The sequence below is a fragment of the Colius striatus genome, chromosome 1 (genome assembly GCF_028858725.1).
Source record: "Colius striatus isolate bColStr4 chromosome 1, bColStr4.1.hap1, whole genome shotgun sequence".
In the NCBI taxonomy this organism is placed as follows: domain Eukaryota; kingdom Metazoa; phylum Chordata; class Aves; order Coliiformes; family Coliidae; genus Colius; species Colius striatus.
The window spans coordinates 23,774,375-23,796,338 of NC_084759.1; positions in this window are offsets into that span (position 1 = coordinate 23,774,375).

Genomic DNA, 21,964 nt, shown 5'->3' on the forward strand with positions numbered 1-21,964 from the left:
AATGGTCCTTTTTAGCATCCAACATGGGGTTCAAACCCATCACCCTGAGCTTAAGAATCTCATAGTCTCCATCTCTTATTCCATACTACTAACATCATGATCAGGTCTCTCGCTGTCCCATACATTCTCACTACCCAACACCACCCTTCCCATCCTTTGATATAATACACAGACATCATTCCCTTATTCTGTGGAAAACTCCTGTGAATGTCTGTAAAATGTCCATAAATGTCCATAACTGTCCATAAAATGTCCGTTGAGTTCATTTAGTCCATGACTTTAGGTTCCATCTGTTGTGGTCATTCAGTATAGAAGACATGGGGTGTCAAAAGGTTACTGGGCAGCAAAGCCAGCTCAGGTCAAGTTACTGCTGTGCTTGCCCTGCTTCTTGTAAGGCTTGTCCTCTATTGGTTCAGGGGTTTCCTAACACAGTAATTCCTATAACATGGGTTACAAGAATTAAGGTATTTCCATTGCATTCTCCATCTCTGGTCTCTTTAGACCAGTCCATAGGATTTGACATTGCAATGAAGTCCTCTTGCCCCTGCTTCAGCTTGGACTTATCCACAGGTTGTAGTCCCTTAGGGATGTACTTGCTCCAAGTGGAGCCTTATCTATGAGCCACAGTCTTTCCAGGGGTATAGCAGCTTCAGTATACACATCCACAGCCACAGTCACTTTGAGGTGCACCTGCTCCAGAGTGCCTTTATCCATGGGCTACAATGCCCTCAGAGATATACTTGCCCCCATGTGGCCACAGCTACAGTCCCTTCTCAAGTAAACCTGCTCCAACATGGCCTTATGAACATCCATAGGTGCTTTGAGGTGTATCTTTTCCAGTTTGGACCTTTGGGTCACAATCCCTTTGGAAGTGTAGCTGCTGAGGCACAAACTAGATGATCTCTAAATGTCCCTTCCAACCCCTGCCATTCTATGATTCTGATTCTATGAACCATGGCTACAGACACTTTGAGATGTAGCTGCTCTGGCTTATTCACAGTCACAGATGCTTCAGGCTGTCCTTCTCCTGTGTCAGCTCATCCACAGGTAACAATGGAGAGCATCTCCATTGGACAGCCTCTCACAACTACAAAAGGACTATCATGGTTTAACCCCAGATGGCAAGTAAGCCACACACAGCTGCAGACTCACTTCACCTGATGGGATAGGGGAGAGAATCAGAAGGGTAGAACTGAGAAAACCCGTGGGCTGAGATAAAAACAGTTTAATAGGTAAAACAAAAGCCACATATGCAAGCAAAGCACAGTAAGGAATTTGCCCCCACTCACCACAGGCAGGCAGGTGTTCAGCCGTCCCCAGGACCGTAGGGCTCCCTCATGCTCAATGGTTGCTGGGGAAGGCAAATGCCATCACTGTAAACATCCCACCTCCCTTCTTCTTCTCCCAGTTTTATCTGCTGAGTATGACACCATGAGGTATTGGGTGTCCATTGAGTCAGTTGGGGTCAGCTGTCCCAGCTGTGTCCCCTCCCAGATTCTTGTGTCTTCCCAGAGCCTCCTCGCTGGTGGGGTAGGGTGAGAGGTACAAAAGGTCTTGATGCTGTGCAAGCACTGCTCAGTGATAACAGAAGCAGGTCTGTATTATCAATACTGTTTCCAGTACAAATTCCAAGCCTAGCCCCTTATTAGCTACTATGGGTAAAATTAACTCCATCATAGCCAAAACCATCACAGGGGAAAAAAGATCCCATGTATTATGTTTATGCCAATAAAGTATACGGTAAGGCAATGACAGAAGATTAATTTTCTAATTGATTTTCAGTTTTAGCATTCTGCTGCCACTGAAACCAGTTCTTCTTGATTATCAGGAACAAGTAAGCAAAGACTATCCCTAACCTATCTGTCATTCAAGGCACCTACATCCTCTTTGGCAGTAGTATAGTGCAAATAAAGAGTGGGCAAGGTTAAATCCTGATGCTTTATAATTCCCAAATGACACTAAATTAACTCTTTAGCTGTTACAAGAAACATACGTGTATCAAACAGGTGGAAATTCATAGGCTTGGCAAGGCAAATAAGAATGACTGCAGACAACTAACTATCACAGAAAACCATGGACTCAAGAAGTAGCTCTTAAACCTGTGTTACTGGTGCTATGAGGCAAGAGCTGCAATTATTCTACTCCTCACATCACTCTGTAGCTGAACTTCTGGTGTGCATTTTCTTCCCAGGACTCTTTGCTCTCTCTCTTCTTGCAACAGTCATCAGTGTTCAACTTTTAGTTCCTGAGGGTGATCAGTTGTTCATAAGGAAAAGCATAATCTCCCTCCAAAGCATCCTATCTGATTCACTCAATTTCTTCTTAAAATAAATAACAGACTAGCTGAGATCAGTCAGTGAAGAGAACATACAGTCATGGGTGAATAGATACTTGATACAAAGTAGGTATTCCCTCAGTTCCCTATATTAACTGCAAAACCCCCAAAATTTATGTACTGTAAGTATTTTTGGCATTGAATGGAAGGAAGAAAGAAATTTGCATTTGCCTATCTCTTACTTCTAGGACTGTCTGATTATCTAAGATTTTGATTTCACTATGCTCTGGAAGGCCATAAGACTAAGAAACCTTAACTCAGCATTAGTAATGATTCTTGACACTGAATATAGGCTTCACATTAAAAAACAGGATGAGCTTTCTCTTCACTTAGCACTGCCATGACATCATCTAGAATAATTCTTTCTGATCTTCACACTACAGAGATTTTAATAAAATTGCAAGACTTTGAAAGTGAAAAACAAATTGTTAAGAAGATGGTATGACAGCATTTTGTTGAAATGTGTTTTTTTAGCAAGCAGTGAAGAAGTGGAAGCATAACAGCATTCAGAAAATACAGAAAAGTGTAAATACAGGGAATAGCTGAAGTTTTTCGAAAATATTCTGACTTGGTGAAACAGGAACGGTGTAGAAAAAGAACATAACTGAACAGTTCTAATGAATAGTTCATTAAAAAGGGTGATGCAGAATTCATTGTGAATAATTCCAAAGGGTACTAGGAATTATGTGATTGAATAGTTTCATGTTATTTGGCCACCTGACTACTACAAGCTGTTGAACATGTGCAGCCATTGAGAGGTCAGAATGCCCTGCCTCTCTAAAATCCAGATTATTTGCTTATAATCTGGTCTACCCAAACTAACTATAGATGCCGAAGTCAGAGCTAGTAACCACAGACGTTGTCCATAGCTAGTGGACAGAAATATGCATCAGCAGTGAGCAGAAAAACTCGTGCTGAGGCATCTAAGGATTGTTGAAAACATCATTAATGATCTGGATGACAAAGCAGAGTGTATCCTCAGCAAGACTGCACACAACACCAGCCTAGGAGGAGCGGCTGGTACAGTAGAGGGTTATGCTGATATCCAGAGAGACTCGCTGGAGAAATGGGCTGACAGAAACCTCATCATATTAAATGAAAAGCTCAAAGTCCTGTACTTGAGAAGGAAAAAACTCAAGCGCCAGTACATACCAGGGGCATCTGACTGGAAAGCAGCTTTACAGAAAAGGACCTGGGAGTTCCTGGTGGACCCCAAGCTGGACAAGGGCCAGCAATGTGTCCTTGCTAGCAGGTTGAAGGAGGTGATCTTTTCCCTTTAATTGGTAGTGGTGAGGCCACATAGGGAGTGCTGTGTCTAGTTTTGGGCTCCCCAATACAAGAGAGATATGGACACATTGGAGAAGTCTGGAAAAGTGATACAAAGATGACTTAGGTATTGAAGAGACTAACATAAGAGGAAAGGTTGAAAGAGCTGAGGCTGTTCATCCTGGAGAATATGAGGTTTATGGGAGATCTCATTAAAGTAAACAAGTGCTTGGAAGGTCCAGAGGCAATATACAAAATCTGAAGCATAGGGGTTTCCTCTGAACATGAGAAAACACTTTTTCACTGTGAGACTGAGCACTGGCACAGGTTGCCCAAAGAGGTTGTAGAGTCTCCCTCCTTGGAAGTATTCAAAAGCCAGCTGGACAGGATCCTGGACAATCAGCTCGAGGTGGGCCTGCTTGAGCATGGGGGCTGGGCCAGATTATTTCCAAAGGTCCTTTCCAAACTCAGCTATTCTGTGATTCTGTGAAGGAAGATAACATAATCTGCCCTTAGCAAAAGCTTGCTCTCTCACTTGACTATGAACAGAAAAGATGGTGAATAGCCAGGTCTCAAAGGTTTGGCTTCTAGACATATCAAGTTAGATTATATGACTTTGATGATTTTTACTCATAGTTACCTAAATACAGATTTAATTGCTAAACTAAGCTGCTTTTGGATATATGGGCATTGGCAAGACCTTTTGATGATTTCTTCATGTTTTTTTTAAAATTAATTTTCATCAGTTCAGCAAACTGTGAACAAGGTCTGAACTAGAATGTGAAGATTATTAAACTTCCTATTCCATAAACAGCTGTTCTAATATCTTATCTGATCTGAGTTTATTTTTTTCTCTTATGGAAATAAATTCACCGGGGAAGAAAAACAAAACCACACAGTGTCAGAACAGCAACTACATCATAATTGTTGTCAACAAAAACTACTAGATAATTGTAACAAAAACTTTCAAAATGTTTGACCTTTGCCTTATTCTTAGTAAATGTTATTCCTGCAGCTAGTTTAGTTTGTAAGCGGAAATTTTGCAAACTGCCTCAAAGTAGCTTAAAAATAGTCAAACAAAAGCACACAGAAGTTAGTCAACATGGAGTGTAATTTTCTACTGGATTCTCTTCTTGAGGTATGAATATAACAAAGTATTTATTGGAAACCACTTACTAAACTGACATTACTTAAAGCTTTGTAAATATCAGACTGAGACAAAATTACTGTACATGTAAGTCTTCTGAATTTTTAAAGTGCTTCCTCATTTTGTTCATGCAAATAGGATCAGATAGTGTAAAGAATCATAATTCCGCAGCTGAAAGTTACTATTCCCATTCATCACCCTCCTCAGTTGAATTACAGTCACTGTCATTGAGACAAAGAATCATTCAGGCTTAAAGTGGCCATGGGAAGTCTCAAGTCCAACCTTCTGCTCAAAGCGAAATCAACACTGAATTCAGAGCAAGTTGCTCAAGGATTTACCCATAGCAAGTCCATGCTGACTGTTCTGAATTACCTCATTTTTTTTTGTCCATGCACCCAGAACTGGCTTTCAAGAAGACTCACTTATCAATTTTCTCAGGGAACAGCCTGAAGTTCTCTCTATTGTGCTTCTTGATACTTTTGAGGACAGGACTATTCCATTTCTCCAGTCATCAGGAACCTCCCTGTCCCAATCCCTAAGATGATTCAGAAATGATAAAACTACCGCACTTTGCATCCTCGGAGGTATCCTGTTTTGTCCTGTGGACTTTGATGGGTTCTCAGGAGAACCTTAGCTCTGTTATTTCCTCTCCTCCTTAAACCCTGACCCTAGGCACAAAGGCAAAACACCAGACTAAGACACCAGTAATTAAAGTTTCCCAATACTGGAAATTGAAGTCAGGCAAGTTCAATTTCAACTTCAATATGAGTGATATATTCATACATTGTCAAAATAATACATCTAATTACGTAGTAAAGGTGAGCTTCTTAATTAATTTTTTGTCTTAGAAATGAGGGCTGTGAGTGATGTAATCTTATTCAGGCATCTCAAGCTGAACTGTACAAAAGTGTAGTCATGATAGTTTAAATCATCACATCACAGGGGCACAAAAGCAAAAGAAAGAGAAAGGAAGGTGCAGCTGAGGGTGCAAAGAAATGCCAGGAACACCCACTATCTGACTTAGAATAAGCTGTCACAGAATGATCTACTCAGCTGCCTTGTCCATTTTCACAACTCATGGAGCAGACACTCTAAGCTATAGCCAACATGTAGTTTTCTGGGTGTTCTTGTTGACTACAGAAGCAACATGGGGTGACTGCCTTTGAGACAAACTGTCATTTGATGAACGTTGATTTCAACAGTTTCAGCTTAACAAGAGTCAAAACTGACCCACAAACACGTCTTAGTGTAATTCAGTGGACAGTATGGAGGGAAAGGCATGCAGTGAAGCTAGGAGTTCCTTTAGCCAACACTAACAGTCAAGTAAATGCTTGTGAGACTGCAACTCTGAGTAAGATTTAGATAACTAAAGTAAGGCTAGACAGATTCCATCTCTTAAGCATACACAGGGTAACACTAGAAGTTGGTATGTGTGAAATATTTGAAGCTCTGTTTTAAAAAACAGACACACCATCAATGTTTTCTCTTATTTCTTTGCATGTCATCTGTAGATAATAAAATTGTGAGAGGCTTATTAGTTAATGATATTTTTAAATATAGACTCAGGAAGTTCGAACCAAAGACATGAGCATTTCCAAGTACGTACCAAATACATAGTTATGGGCTAATACTTGAGGATTTGTATCTTTTGGGTGTGAATCTTGGCTTTTTATCATTTTTCTGCTTTCACTTTCAGGGAAATTGATCATTACTTTCAGCAAATTTTGTACTAAAACTAATCTTCAGAGGTTTCATTTGGAGGAAATTAATATTTGTTCTTGGTGGAAGAAATAACAAGCAGCATTTAAAAAAGTCTGTATTTGTAAATAAACATTTTGAGTATGTTGAGATTTCTGTATAAACAATTCCAAGCTTATTGTCCAAGTCTAACCTAACGGTTTTGTCTCCAAAACATTTTGACCCTGATAGACATGCTGAAGCATCTTAATAATTCAATAAATAAATGCATTTATTACTTATTTGGTGTAGAGCCAGATGAAAAGAAAGTATAGTGTCACCCACGGATTTTCCACTTTGTTAAAATTTAACATGATAGTATTGACATTGAAAAGGAAGCAACATATATTGTGAAGTGAAAAGCTGAAAAGGGGATGTTTTACTGCAATTGTTGCTGATGGAATTTTCTTCCTGTTGTTTTCAGTGATCTGGCCAGAGAATTTCCACTGAAGTGTCACTCAGAGAAATGTCAATGACTTTTCAGTCCCATTTTTTTTACGTCAGTGTGCTACCTAAATTCCAGACACTGTTTTGGAATATATTTATGCCCATGAATTAAATAAGCAGGTGATCAATGTTTAGTGTTTACACTCTTGACACCTCAAGATTCTTTAATGCCTAATTACATCTGTATTATCAGATTACTGTAGAAGAACTCTTGGACCAGCTTCTTATCCACAGAAATACATGTTATGACATTGACTTCAGTGGTGTTCCACTGGAATACAGACTTACATGAATTAATAATCTAACTCTTAATGGAAGAGAGGTTTAAGTTGGGGGAGGGAAAAGAGTATAGGGATGCCCTTTTGATATTTTTAGCAGACTTTATTTGCTTTCTAAAGATGGATTACAGAAGAAGAAAACATGCCATGTTTTGTATTACCCTAACACCTGTGTTAGCCTCTTACATTGAGTTACGATATCATGGTTCGCAATAAGCAAGAATATTTAGGTGACAAGTTGCACAGCACCCCCACTCAGTTTCCATTAGGATGAGGCTTTACATATGCTTTTATAGGACAGTTGCCAACATGAAATCTAAACATAAAGACTCATCTATTTTAACTCTCCTCCATACATTCGATTTTTATGTCAGAAAACAACAGTGAAGATACAGTAGAAATTCTGAGTCACATAGAGAAGTCTTTCCCCCTTCTGTTTTCTTCTGGATTCATTAAGGATGGTATTCTCAGATCAGGCTTCAGAAATAAGATGAGAAATCCTGTTTTTACTAAGAATTACCTGTCTCATTGTACCAGTGTATTTTTTTTTTTTACAATTTGACTAAAAATGCATGTTTTAAAACTAATATTAGTTATTCAGTAGTACTAAGAACTGTAGTATGAATCAGGGTCCTATTGTATGTTTTAGTCCAATAAGGAAAAACCAAGTTCTCCTTAAATATGGTCAAAGAATGAAAACTGTAATCAGACATTATGAAAACTGAAAACAAGAGAAAACAAAAGGTGAATTTAGCAATAACAGTAGCAGTGATAGTAAAATATTATGTAGCCACATGCACAATTTCAGTAAAGAATACAAAATCTCTTTGTTGCAATGTATGTAAAAGCCACATACTGGCACTTATTTGTACAAAGTACATTAACATTTGCATTCTGTGATAAATAAAATTCGCCGGAATAAATATGTACAAGCAAAACAGAAGCTGAAAATAAATACACTATTTTTTACTCCATGAAGAATTTTCAGCACTTTGATAGCATTGAAAATTTCTACACATGCTGGTAGAAATATTTGCATTTAAGGGATTTAAATGTTTTTCTTTAAATTCATTCCTCAATTGTGTTGTGACTAGACAAGTAAATTGCCTAAAGCACTGTCATGAATGAGAGTGACTTAAACATAGGCAATACTTGAAAATTCATCGTTAAATTTATTTCTGATAGCTATGTAGAGAATAAAATCTAAATTAGATATATGTAGGAATGCTTGAAAAGGCAAGTAACTGCTCACTTTGCAGTACCTAGTTCTGTGGGATGTAACCTGTACAAGATTTTACTCTCTTGCATTCCTGTATCCCAGGTCTGAGAAATGTAATTCCTTTCTAATAAACTAATAAGAGGTATGGTGACTTTCCCATTTTACTCAGTAATAAAGACATCTCATCATCAGGACTTGAGAAGCTTAGCTACAATAATATGAATAAGGTCCTTTCTTTTTGAACACAGCAGAAATTTGGTGAGTTGCAGGCAGTGTCTCATTTGTGGAGACAAGCAGTCTACTGTAGCACTGACAGAAAGAGTTATCTATAAAATTGTATGTATCTAAGTAAAGTATTACACAATAGCACAATGTGGTATCAAACTACATATTAAACACAATATTGCAGTTACAAATTTCAAATAGTTTTGGAAAAGATTGCAGTAGAGGTTATGTGAGTTCCACCCATATATATATTGTCACCCATTCTAAGATATCTGTCATCATTAAAATGTACATTTACCATTTGAAATCCACTCAGGGTCTTTGAAAGTACCTGCTATTCTGAAAGTGTCAAAAACATTCTTGGTGAAAATGTGGTTGTGGGTATAATCCAGACCTCTTCAGGAAGAAAGAAGTTGGTATAAACATATTAAGGGTGCAAAGCTGTGCTTTGGGTTGAGAAGGAAGTTCAGGAAAAGAAACTGATGAAGGGATATATTGAGGGCAAACCAGCTGTAATGGAGAAGCTAAGCTGAGTGCTGTCATGGAAATCTGTCTAGGAGACAGTATGAACCCACGAATTACTTTACTCTCCAGTAACTAAGTCATGAGGTAAGCAATCTTCAAGGAAAAGTGATAAGCAAAACAGGTACTAGGGCTCTTCTAAGCCAGGAATTCAGCATGTAGCAAATAGAAAACAAATAGAAACTTCAGTCCTTAAGCAATCTTGACAAATAGACCTTGACCGTCTATTGAATGAAAGGCAGTGCTCTGCCTCTTAGTATCCACATCTTTGGCTGTATTGTTTTTACACTAGTGTATAGATGGGAGAGATGGAGAACAGAGAATCAGTCTAAAGCACTAAAAGAGAACACAAAAAATCCTGGTTTCATGGTGTAAAATCACATGTTGAAAATTATTTTTGAAGAATGATTCTATAAAAAGATGTTTGGATTATTTGACAGCAGCTGGGACTTTTGAACTTGTCAAGGTCCTGCACCATGGAACTGACAAATACTTTCAACTATGATGACATTTTCTTACAGAATATGTGTTACTTGTACTCTATACAAGATACTATATATCCAGTGCACTTGTTTTACATACTGTTCCATAAAATGACCCAGGGACTATTTTCTGGGTCTGAGGTCAATGTTTCAACTTCAGTTGCTGCACATCTAAGACTCATTGAAATTTTGAGATCTATATAACAGACAAGTTAACATCATCTAAACATATGAATTACTACAGTCTATGAGGCTGTAGACTGAAGACTGTGCCCATCACTAACAGGTAAGACTGACTTCATTTTACATCAGAGGCCAAAGAGGATACAGTGGAAACTGTATGCAGACAGTTATTCTGGTACCTCTCAGTTTTTTCTTAATAATCTACTTAACAGTATCTATAAATCTCTTAATCTGAGTGGTTTTGAATGCTTGGTTCCCAGTTGCAAGGAAACTGCCCCATCTACCATGCTAGAATGATAAGATAGTGAGATGAAGTTTATTCCTTCTGCCAGACTTTTATGTAGAAAGAAGTGCAAAAATGATGGGAAGGCAAAAAACAAGAGCTTGCCTTTGCAGTTCAAAGAGAACAAAGCTCCCAAGGAAGGTAGAGATCTAGATCTGCTGAAGAGAACTTTATGGTGAACAGAGATGCTTACTGTGCAGCCTTGATTTAAGTTCCTCCTCAAACACACTTAGTCACCATTTCATATTGATCATCTCCAGCTGACATAGAATATGAGAACACTTGTCACCCCTGGAGGCAACTAGATACATGGTCTTAAAAAATCTCCAAAACAGAGGAAGAGAAGTACCTCAGATCTTCTCTGTTAGGCCATTTCTTTTCTCTATAGAGAGATAGAGCCCAAGGATAATCGAAACCATACTGCTGTAATCACTAACCTTAATAGCAGGCAGAGAACAACACAAAATTCTATCAGTGGTCAGTTAAACCATTTCTGTGAATACACAGGGTAAAAAGAAGACTAGATAAAGGTACCACACTGTACTTGTGCTGAGAATGGACATAGATGCTAAAACAAAACTACATTCTGGGAGGTGTCTGGTCTGTGAGCAGAAGGCAGAGCAAACAGAAAGTAAATGTAAAATGTTTATCATAGTGTCTTGTATCACCAGCAAGCCTAGACAGGATTTTATCAGTTTTGCTAAAGGAACCTTTAGTTTATAACATAATGACTCTATTTTTGCTTCCAAATGAAAGAATGAATAGTGCATAGACTCAATAGTGCAAAGTATTCACAAACTGAACTGTATTTGAAAAGAAAGCCTTCTCAGGTTGAGCTTGCTAAAATTTGAGGCTAAGAACAACTCCAAACGAGCCTACTCAGAGTATATGCAAGCACAACATCTCTAAGAAGTAGTGAACAGAGACTAAATTAAGGCATCTTATCGATAAATAATGACAACATTTTGAGGAAAAAAATGAGGCGTTATATAAGATTTCTTACACGTAATTTTGCTTACCACTGCAAAAAAAAGAAAAAAAAAAAAGACAGCCCAGTTTTGGCGATAATGGCTCTCATAGATGTTGTTAAGTGCATAGAAAGCTTAAAAAAAGAAATAAAAGTGGAAATATGGTACTATAGTAATATCTGTTGGGCTTTTCTGTTAAACAGTGGCTTAAAACTCCATGAAAGGAGAAACTATTTATGTAATCTTTATCCATATTCAACACTGAAGTTAAAAGCTGAAGTAAAGACTGTCTTGTTTCCCTTACATGTACATCAAACTCAAATATCTTGCAAGCTATCTATAAAGAAATTAAAAATAGCATAGATGTGTCTACCTGAAGCTGTAAACTGCAAGTAATTGAATTATGCGGAGATTAATAAAAACACAATAGCTACCCAAGAAAATGAGTCAAAGCTGTGAAGCTTGATAAACTTTTTTTTTAGAAAACATGCAAATCTTTGTGATTCAATGTGTAAAATGACAAATATAACACTGCCAACGTTCAAATCTTGCAATTTAGTTTTACTTGCCAAGTCTGTATAACCTGTAGGGAAAATAGCCAGATGCTATCTCTGGTGGTTTTATGTGGCCAGGTTTTGGTAGCAGGGGGCTACAGGGGTGGCTTGTTTAAACAAAGAGTTGCACGAAGCTTCCCCTGTAGCTGACAGGGCCATTGCCAGTTGGCTCTAAGATGGACTTACCACTGACCAAGGCCAAGCCAATTAGCAATGGAGGTAACGCCTCTGTGATTAATGTACTTGAGAAGGGGAAGAAGTTGCTGCACAGTTGCTAAACTGCAGCAGCAGCAGCAGTAGATAGGAGTGAGAATGCGGTATCTTCACAGATGCCAAGGTCAGTGGAGAAGGATGGGGAGGAGGTGTCCAGGCACAGGACAAAAGATTCCCCTGTGAATTGTGGTGAAGACCATGGTGAGGCAGGTTGTTCCCCCCGCAGACCATGGAGGTTACAGGGGTGCAGAGATCCACCCAAAGCTTGTGGAGGATCCCATGTCGGAGTGGGCAGATGCCCAAGGGAGGCTGTGACTCCATGGGAAATCCACATTGAAGCAAGTTCTTGGCAGGACCTGGGAATCTGTGGAGAGAGGAGTCAGATCAGGTTCACTGTCAACACTTGTGACCTTGTGGGGGATCCACACTGGAGCAGTCGGTACTTGAAGGACTGGTCTCCCCATGGATGACCTACGTTGGGGCAGGGTGTGAAGAGCAGCCCCCATGGGAAGGAGCCATGCTGGAGAAGTTCATTGGGGACTATCTCCCGTGGGAGATAGTAGCAGGGTAACTGTTCCCACTGTAGCAGTAGGAAGTGTAAGGAGGCCTCTCCCTGAGAGGAAGCAGCTGCAAAGTCCATTCTGTGATGAACTAACGGTAACACCCATTCTGCATCCCCCTGCACCACTTATGTGGGAGGGAGAGTCCTGGGAGAGAGAAATGACAATCTCATAATGCAGGAGGGCCAAAGTTGGTTTTTCCTCCACAATTATAACTGCTCTCTTGTGCTTACAAACCATGACAGAGTAATTGCTTTATCATCCCACCAATTTTCAAATAATACATTAAAATATCTTGACCTTTATATGACAAATTTTGGGAGGTATGGTTTTCCTGAGGACGTTCCCTAGTTCTTATGGGATCTTGGTAAAATATGTTGTTCATAGATTTCACATACAATAAAACTTGAACATTTATAAAAAGAATGCTTAAAAATGTACATTTTTATCAATAAAGTATATCTTATTGTGAAAGTGAAGACAAATTTGTCATACAAATAGCTTCAGTGAAGCTCAGTCTACTTTACCAATTCTAAATGTTCTCTTTATTGCAGTCTTAGGAAGGCTGACTAAAGACTGAAGAGTACCAATCAAACCCTTCATCTGGGGATGTATCTGCTGAAGAAGTTTTCAAAGCTGCTTCTTCTAATGCACCTGTTTTATGGACAAATGTAAAACTCCCAGAACTTGTGGGTTTATTTCCCTTCACCTGTATGTAGGAGGAAGTTACAAAAAACCTACTTAGCATTCACAGAGTGAATGTATCATGGACAGCAGCCAAAAAACAATATTAGAAGTTGCCTGCCAGGCAGGGAATCTAGTGTGTGGGGGAGAGAAACATGATTGTGTTGAGCTTCTTATTTAACCAACTCCTAGGGAGTGCCACTGACCAGGAATGACACAAATGGTATAAAAGCAGGAACTCTGCAGTCACTGAAGCAGTTCACACCAGAAAGAAAAACAAAGTAAATGACAGTCTCTGAGAGTGCACTGGACTGCAAAAGTCAGCACAAGGATGACTTTGGCATACCACAACACATGCACCTCAGCAGCAGCCAGATTGGCTGCTCCCAGCACAAAAGTCTTGAGCAAGATGAAGCTCCTGAAAGAAGATTTAACCATCCAGGTCTCAGGAAGAAAAGAGTGCCTGCTATTCCTCTCCAAGACTCAGCTGGACCACTCTGGGACCACTCTGTCCAAGGTCACCAAAATAAGGGGGACAATCCTCAGCTGTCCTGTCCCTAGGCTGGTGCTGAGCCTGAGGAGCCCAAGCTCCAGGAGGAAGGATGCTTTCAGGGCCCTTGCACTGATATGTTTAATGTTTTTGATAAAGAACAGAATGACAGAATGGAGTGCACTCTGTTTTGTGAATGATACCACTGAGAGGAAGAGTTGATAAGGTAAAGAGGTGGGATGCCATTTAGAGGGTCCTCAAAAGGGACAGAAATCTGCCAGGGAGCAGCAGAGGCTGGCTGCCCCGCAAAGGAAAATAAACTGGCAAAAAGATAGGCAGCAGCAGACCTCACTAATAAGGATCCAGAACATGAAGTCATTAAATCCAGGTCAGGATCAGGTCTGCATAGGATGCACAGGTCAAGCTCCAATCCAGTGACCCTCTCAAAAGTCTGCAGGGATAAGGCAGGTTCAATGACACGTTAGGTAGCTTCAAAGCCAAACCAGAGTCTGAGCCAGGGTCAGGATCAAGAACATACAAGATCAGGCACAGATGTAGAAGCTACACTACTGCACAGGCAGAGGTCAGCAGTACAGCCTCAGCTTAAAAGCAGCTCCCAAGAGAATGGAGAGCCATGCCCTCACTTCTATTTTACTTCACAACATCTCTTTCCAGTGAAGGAGATGACCTTGGACTGAGCAAGCTACACCCCTTAACTCAGACAACTAAATTACTTGAAGACAGGAATGCACTCAGGAACCTGACAGCATCTTATGAAATTCAGCAAAGGCAATCCAAAATCCTACATCTGGGATAGCATATTGTAATGGCACAGACTGACTATCTAGAAAGGAGATCTGTGGAAAAGGACTGAAGGTTACCTAAAAGACAAGAAGATAAGCATAAATAAGCAGTGCACTTCTGCAGAAATACAAACTTAAACACAATTTGGGTTGCATTAGGAAGAATATAGCCAGTGGGTTAGTGCTCATTGTCCTCTAGCTGGCACTTGTGACATTTTATTTGGAGAACTGTGTCATGTTTGAGGTGCTCTGGTATAAGAAAGACATTGACAAACTGGCAGAGTACATTCGGCAGAGGCCATCAAGATGGTTAGAGAATGAGAGTGGATGACATACAAGGAGAGGCTAAGAGCACTAGGCTTGTTCATTTTGAATAAAAGAAGGCTAGGTGACAGCTAACTGCTATCTTCAACCACACAGTCAGTGAAAATGGAGTAGAAGGTGCCAGACTTCTTGGATATGCCCACTGAAAATATGAGAGGCAAAGAACAAAAGCTGTAGGAGGGCAAATTCCTGATAATTTCAAGGGGAAAAAAAGTCACCATGAGTATGTCCAAATAATGGAAGAAGATTTCCAAAGAGGTTGTTAAATCTTCAACTGTGGAGACAGTAAAAACTTGTCTGGATAAGGTTCTCCAACAGTGTTGGATCTGATCTGAAACCTGACCTTGCTTTATGCCTCAAGGTGTTGAAGCTTCAGGTGCTAGTGAAGGGAGAATTAGACCAGGTCACCATGCCAGCCTAAATTAATCTGTTTCATGCACCTCATTGTCAGATCAGGTTTTAAGAATGTCTTTAGAACATATTTTGTAAGCAGGACTTGGAAACATGGTCTGTATGTAACTTTTATGATAAGTACTTATGTATACTGTTCATTATAAAGAAAAATAGATGTCACTATGGAATAGTGGCACATGGAAAACGGAGCAATGTGTGCTGCATGGGTGACCAACGTTTGATACTATATAATAATGTCATTAATGATCTGGATGATGGAATAGAGTGTGTGCTTATTAAATCTGCAAACAACACTAGGCTGGAAGCAACTGTGTGTACATTACAGGACAAGATTAGAATTCAAAACAATCCTGACAAAGTGTAGAAATGGTCTAAGAAAAACAGGATGTTACTGAACAGACACAAGTGTGAGGCATTACTTTTAGAAGGCATACTAAATTGCACAAATACAGGACGTAGCTCATTCAGTTTGTTTGTACTTCACCAGAACAGGAACCAGGGGCAACAGAGGATCACAAGCTGAATAAGAGTCAACAATGTCATGTTGCAGCAAGAAAAGCAAACAATACTGGCATTTTTTCTTTAAAAGGTGTAGCCTCCAAGACATGTAAAATAATCTTTCCACTCTATGCAGTAATGTAAAGCCTCAATCATAGTAGTCAGTCCAGTTTTAAGCACTACTTAAGGAAAGATGTAGAAGAACTAACTAAAGAACATGACCCTAAACATTACCCCTATTGCAATTCTGATGACAAGGTAATTTTTATTTCCTTGGGGTAACAGCAAACACACAGAAATATGTCCTTTTCCATGCTCTGTGCCATACCTCTTCTTTTATACTCATAGATCAAAATGAGAAGCCAGTATCAGTAAAGTATCGAGAAAGCTAATCCTAAAGCAAGGAAAAATAAATAACACTTGGAACTTGAGGGAGAAGTGTATCACAGTTTTTTCTTTTCCAGATGATAGCTTTTTTTTTCACAGTGATGTCAGAAAACAAAAGAACTGTCTTGAATAACACATTTTTTTCATTTTACTGCAAGCAAATAAACAACTAAATAAAACTGTTTGAATAAATTCTGCACTTTCAGCCATGAAACTTACCTGAAGTCAGATATTTACTAGGCCTTTGTTGTTTTGTTTTGGTTTTTTTTTTAAACCCTCTATTTCTAATGTTTCAGATACAATAGCTAAATATTTAATTTAGGGAGATAACCTAGCCTCATAGAATCATAGAAAAACCTGCATTGGAAGGGAACTCCGAAGACCATTTGTCCAGTCTTTCATGGGAAAGAGAGCCTAGATGAGATTACCTACAGAGATTACCACTCTGCCCAATTGCATCTTGAAAATCTCCAGTTATGGGGACTCTAGGATATCCTTCAGGAGGTTGTTCAAATGAATCAATGATTGTAAAAAAATTCTTTCTTATGCCAACTCACAGTGTAACTTGTACCCACTGCCCTTTGTCTTCTCCACATAGCTCCTTGTGAAGAGAGAGCCTCTATGCTCTTTGTAGCTGCCCTTTAAGTATTGGAATACTGTGATGAGGTTTTCCCTGAGTCTTCTCTTTTCCAAGAAGAAAAAGTCTTTCAGTCTTTCCTTGTAGGGCTGGTTTTCCAGACCTTTAATCATCTCTGGGGCCCTCCTTTGGCCCCTCCTCAGTCTGTCCATACATTTCTTGAATTGTGGGGACCACAACCAGATACAGTACTCATGGTGCAACCTGACAATGCTGAGTAGAGTAGGAAAAGAAGTGCTGAGTTGAGTGGGAAAAAGTGTCAAATAATACTCATAGTTACTGTAGGTTCCTCCTGATAATTTCAATGATATTTCAATTAACTGTTGAGTGTTCCCTGATAACAAAATTAAGCCATCAAACGCATATGCTTTGTTGACATAAACCAGGCTATCAATATAAAAACTTCCATTAATCTCTATTCCTTGGTGTATTATAAACCTTAAGATCTTAAATTTATAATTTAACAGTATCTGTTTGAGAAAATGCTTCTAATCCTTGTGATCTTTTTTGTCTGATAGTGTTGGGTCATACTGCGATACATAGACAGTGTGACCAGCATCCTTTCTGTCTAAGCATTTATTTGATTCCAAGTAGCTGAAGTATAAACATGCAGAAGCGTATGAAACAAATGTCATTTACCAATGAATTGGTCTTTTTCTTCAGCAAATAGACATCAATAATAGCAATGGTTAGTTTGTTGTATTATTGCAGGGAATGTTTCCACCAAAAGATAGTTGCATCATAAGCTATCGTCTAGAAACACATTAAAACAAAAATGTCAGAAGTAAGAGTCAAGAATTTAGCTCACATGTATGGAACTTAAAACAATGATTGCTTGTTGTATTGCTTTTAAGACACCTGAATAAATTTTGTAAGAGCTGGTGAGGCCACACCTTGAATATTGTGTTCAGTTTTGGTTCTCTCACTATAAGAAAGACACTGAGGTGCTAGAGTATGTCCAGTGAAGCTGGTGAAGGGTCTAGAGCACAAGTGTTATGAGGAGTGGCTGAAGGAACTGGGAGTGTTTAGTCTGGAGAAGGGGAGGCTGAGAGAGACCCGATCACTCTCTACAACTACCTTAAAGGCAGCTGTAGTGAGGTGGGTGTTGGTGTCTTCTCCCAAGTAACAGGACAAGAGAAAATGCTGAGGTTTAAATTGGGTACTACAAAAAAATTCTTCCACTAAGGCCTTAGAACAGGCTGCCCAGGGAAGTAGTTGAGCTACCTTTAAAAGACATATAGATGTGACATATTGACATGGTTTAGTGGTGGACAGGGTAAGTTAACAGTTGAACTTGATGATCTTAAAGGTATTTTCCAACCTATACAATGACATTTTTTCATTATTCTGCATGTTTTTAACCCTAATTAGTATTCGGTATTTATAAGAACAAAATATTTTTTTTTGCAAAAAAACAGCATATGGAAATCTAGTTGTAAAAAGCATCTTAGACTAACAATAGCAGTATGGTCCGATTGCTTTGTGAATGGGCCATACTGTAATGAACATCAGTTCATTAAAGTTACTTGGGAGTTTGGCACACTGTATGCAAACTGAGTGCTTAACAAAGAATAGAGAATATAAGGTGAAAAGAAATTAACATTTTTTTCTTAAGATCCTTACTGTTGTCTAGAAAATGTGTCTTTATGTGTCCTCATGTTACCAAAGTTCCATAGCCTGAAGATTATGGAGATATCAATAACAATGAAACGAAAAATCAGTTATGGAGAGAACCAATAAAGAGGTCAATACTAATAATTGACCTTCATAAAAATTGACCTAATAATAACTTCAATGTTAAAAATTACTGTACTCATTTCAGAACTGAAAAGGCTCTCGTGGTTAATTTTGTAAAAAAAATAGAGAAGATGAGACTAAAAATCTGAATTGATTAAGCAGCTCAAACTAAAAAAAACCAGGATTTTTGAATCAGTCACAAAACAGACCCTTCCAAGAACATAAAAGCTATACATTACTGTAAGAAATCATGCTGTATGTTTTCTGTAAAATCATGAATCCTGCTATTTACATCTAGGCATCTTTTACTGTGATTATATGATACTGACAGCAAGTAAGGAAAAATAAAAAGACAAATTGAACACATATTTCCATTTAAAGGCAAGAGTTATATTTTAAATGGGTCCGGCTTCTATTTAACTGCTTCTCAGATCATTATCTCTTTTTACTCTAACAGCTTACATTTAATGAGTTCTTCTCACTAGACTTTACAATCATGAGAACAAATATAGTGTCTATTTTATTTTTACTTCTCAGTGTAAAAATTAGGGAAAAAATAATGTAGATACTAACTATATCTTTTTTTAAATTACAAATGAATTATTTGGATAATGTATCACAATAAAAATCAAAATAATGACGTCATACTGATTTTGCCTGCTTAGCTGTGATTGAAGTGTTTGTAAACTCTCATAGAAGGTCTGTTACAGTGTTTCTGAAACTGCACAGGGTGTAACAAAAGTTGCCTCTGGAAAGATACAAGGTGGGTTTTTCATGTTTTTTCCCTTTCAAGACAAACCAAATGGAATTAGAGAAAAAGCAGGTAGAAAACATTTACAGTTAGAATAGCAACACAATTCTAACTTCAGACTTAACTTCTGCATTAATGCACCCTGTCGTGTGGAAGTTTAAAAACAGCAAATGGAACTATTTGGTGCAATACATATGCACAGCAGGAAAAGTTCAGATGCTGTGGTAACGTTTCAGTTTGTATTTCCTAGCTTTTTACTTTAAACTTTAAATCCTGATTTTCAAGACAAAGGATCTAACAGCACTTCCTGACACTGGCACAGGAACAAATCCCATTATCCTTACTCACGAGAATAGTCTAATTAAACACAACAGGAGACCTCATATGGACATGGTAAAGCAACCAGTATTTTGATGCCACTGTGGCAGATAAATGAAAATTCTCTAAATTTTTCAAACATGGTTCAGTCCTGATCTTCATAATTTCACTATTAAAAAAATATTTTTGCTAAGATTTAGTGTAAATATACGCCTGTACAAAGCAGTCCCTGTTCACATAAATGGTTCCATTACTTGTAGCCAAGAGTCTGTCTTCTAAAACACGATTTTTCAAGCCTTCTCAGTTCAATGACTACATAATCTGTTTACACAAATAAATAAAGTAGTATTGCTACAATTTATTTTACAACTGAAACAAAAATTGAGCTAAAACTTTAAACAACTATTTGTTAGTTTTATTTTCTCATCTGTTTGTTTGTTGCAAATATAGGAACATTGATATGTGTCTTTTGCTTTGTTTCTTGCATGTTCTGTAGCATTTTTCTATTTTCAGTCTGATGAGGTGTTAAAATGGAAGCAAATGAACACCAGAGCTGCAATTACTATAGGGCTGAGATTAGTGTTACAAATTTGTTTTTCTTTCAGAATGCCAGTGCTACAATAATGTTCACAAGCGTTGATGAATGGCTCACCTCAATGAAAGCCTGCTTATCAAAGCCAAACACCGTTGATTAGAGAAGACAGCTACTTCTTAACAGTGTTCTAGCTTATAAAAACACAGAGAACATGATTTTGTAAAAAATTATTTGTAAACCCAAATATGAGTCCTATTAAACACAATGTTGGGAATTCACCTTCTCTTAACAAGACTTTTTATCTATGTGACTTCAGCAGAGGAAATGACAGTCAGACAGTTCAAGTCCTAAACTGGAAATTATATAATAAAGGACTCCACAATACAATTTCTAAACAAACTCATGATTGCAACTTTATCAGAAATTCAATGAAGAGGAATAGTTGGAACAGCTGTAGCCATGAATTACCCCAGCATTTGGGTACATGTGTAAATCATGGAGTCTTCATAGTAGTATGAAGTATAGAAGGGATAATAAAATATATCAAACCATATTTTCTTATCCCACTTTCCTAAAAAAAAAAAAAGCCATTTATGTGGTTGTGCTGTTGGTCCATCTGTTCCATCACAAAGATGAAAACAAGTCAATGAATAATTTCAAGAAAATTTAACCACGGATCTCAAGGCTAAAAACTTCTTTTTTGATTTTTAAAAGTTGGCAAGTGGATAGAGATCCAAATTAATATACCTACCCATAGAAAAGCAATTATAACTTAGTTCCCTACACATTTAACAGGCAGTAGCGATATAATGAATCAGAAGAAAACTACAGAACACATCAGCCAACATGAAGCTTCTTGCCAGACACAGGGTTTGTAGCAACACGCTTCACCATATAGATGTGGATATTGCAATAATAAAGAAGAGAACTGTTGGATATTAGCACCTATGAGTGTTATGTTTTGTAGAGACTGTCATAGAGCTCTAGGCTTAGGTTTCAGCTTTGCATAAAAAGCTCATGTGTTCTTGAATTTTCAAAAAAATTCAGATGTATAATGAAATAACTTACTTTGACACAAACTTGAGGACCTTCCGACTCTAAGAGGTTACCTGGTTGACAGATAGGAACATGAAGAACATGAAACATCCCTTTCTCAAATCAAAATGAGCAGTTTTGTGTAGCTTGAGTTGAACATTTGCATCAATTGGTTGGCGTGTAGACCAGAACAGTAATTTAACATTCCTACATTATAAAAGTTTGACCTGCTGGATTGGCTTTTTTTGTTTGATTGTTTTTACAGGAGATGAGGCAAAGTAAAACAAGTAGTGAAATCTTTCACTGACATTTACAAGTTAAGCATTTTTATCTAGGTTTTTCTGGAGAATCGTTTTAAAATCTTCCTGAAAAGTACTTATTTCAGCCAAGGATAGAAACAGCAAGTGCAATTTGAAACACACTATTCCATCAGCTCATCATCATCCACTAGCTAGAAGTTATTGCATCCGGAATTCGGTCCGTGACATACAAGAGGTTCTGATCTACTACAGTCAAAGGTTTGTCTGATTACTGCAGTGGAACACCCGTCTTTGGGGCTTTAAACTAAGATGGGTTAGCTCTGTAGTAAAGCAGTTAAGAGGAGATGGTGGGAATGCAGCTTTTGGCTCTTCTATAAGTATACAAAATCAAAGTATATTCAAAGTTGCTCATAGATGGTGGCAAACTTTAAATGAACTTCTTTCCATGAAAACACTGTTCTTTCTTATCTCCATTCTTATAACCCATCTTTTTGGTTTTCTCCCCATCTTTTGCAGCTTTCTGAAATAATATTGGTTCTGTGATTCCCAGCTAACTACCGTTTTAGTCACATCTATGCATCTGGGCTATGCATTCTGTCAAGCACCGATGGACTTTGCAAACAAGTACATGTAACATACTGTATTTACATGTTTGTAGAGTAAATGCATCTC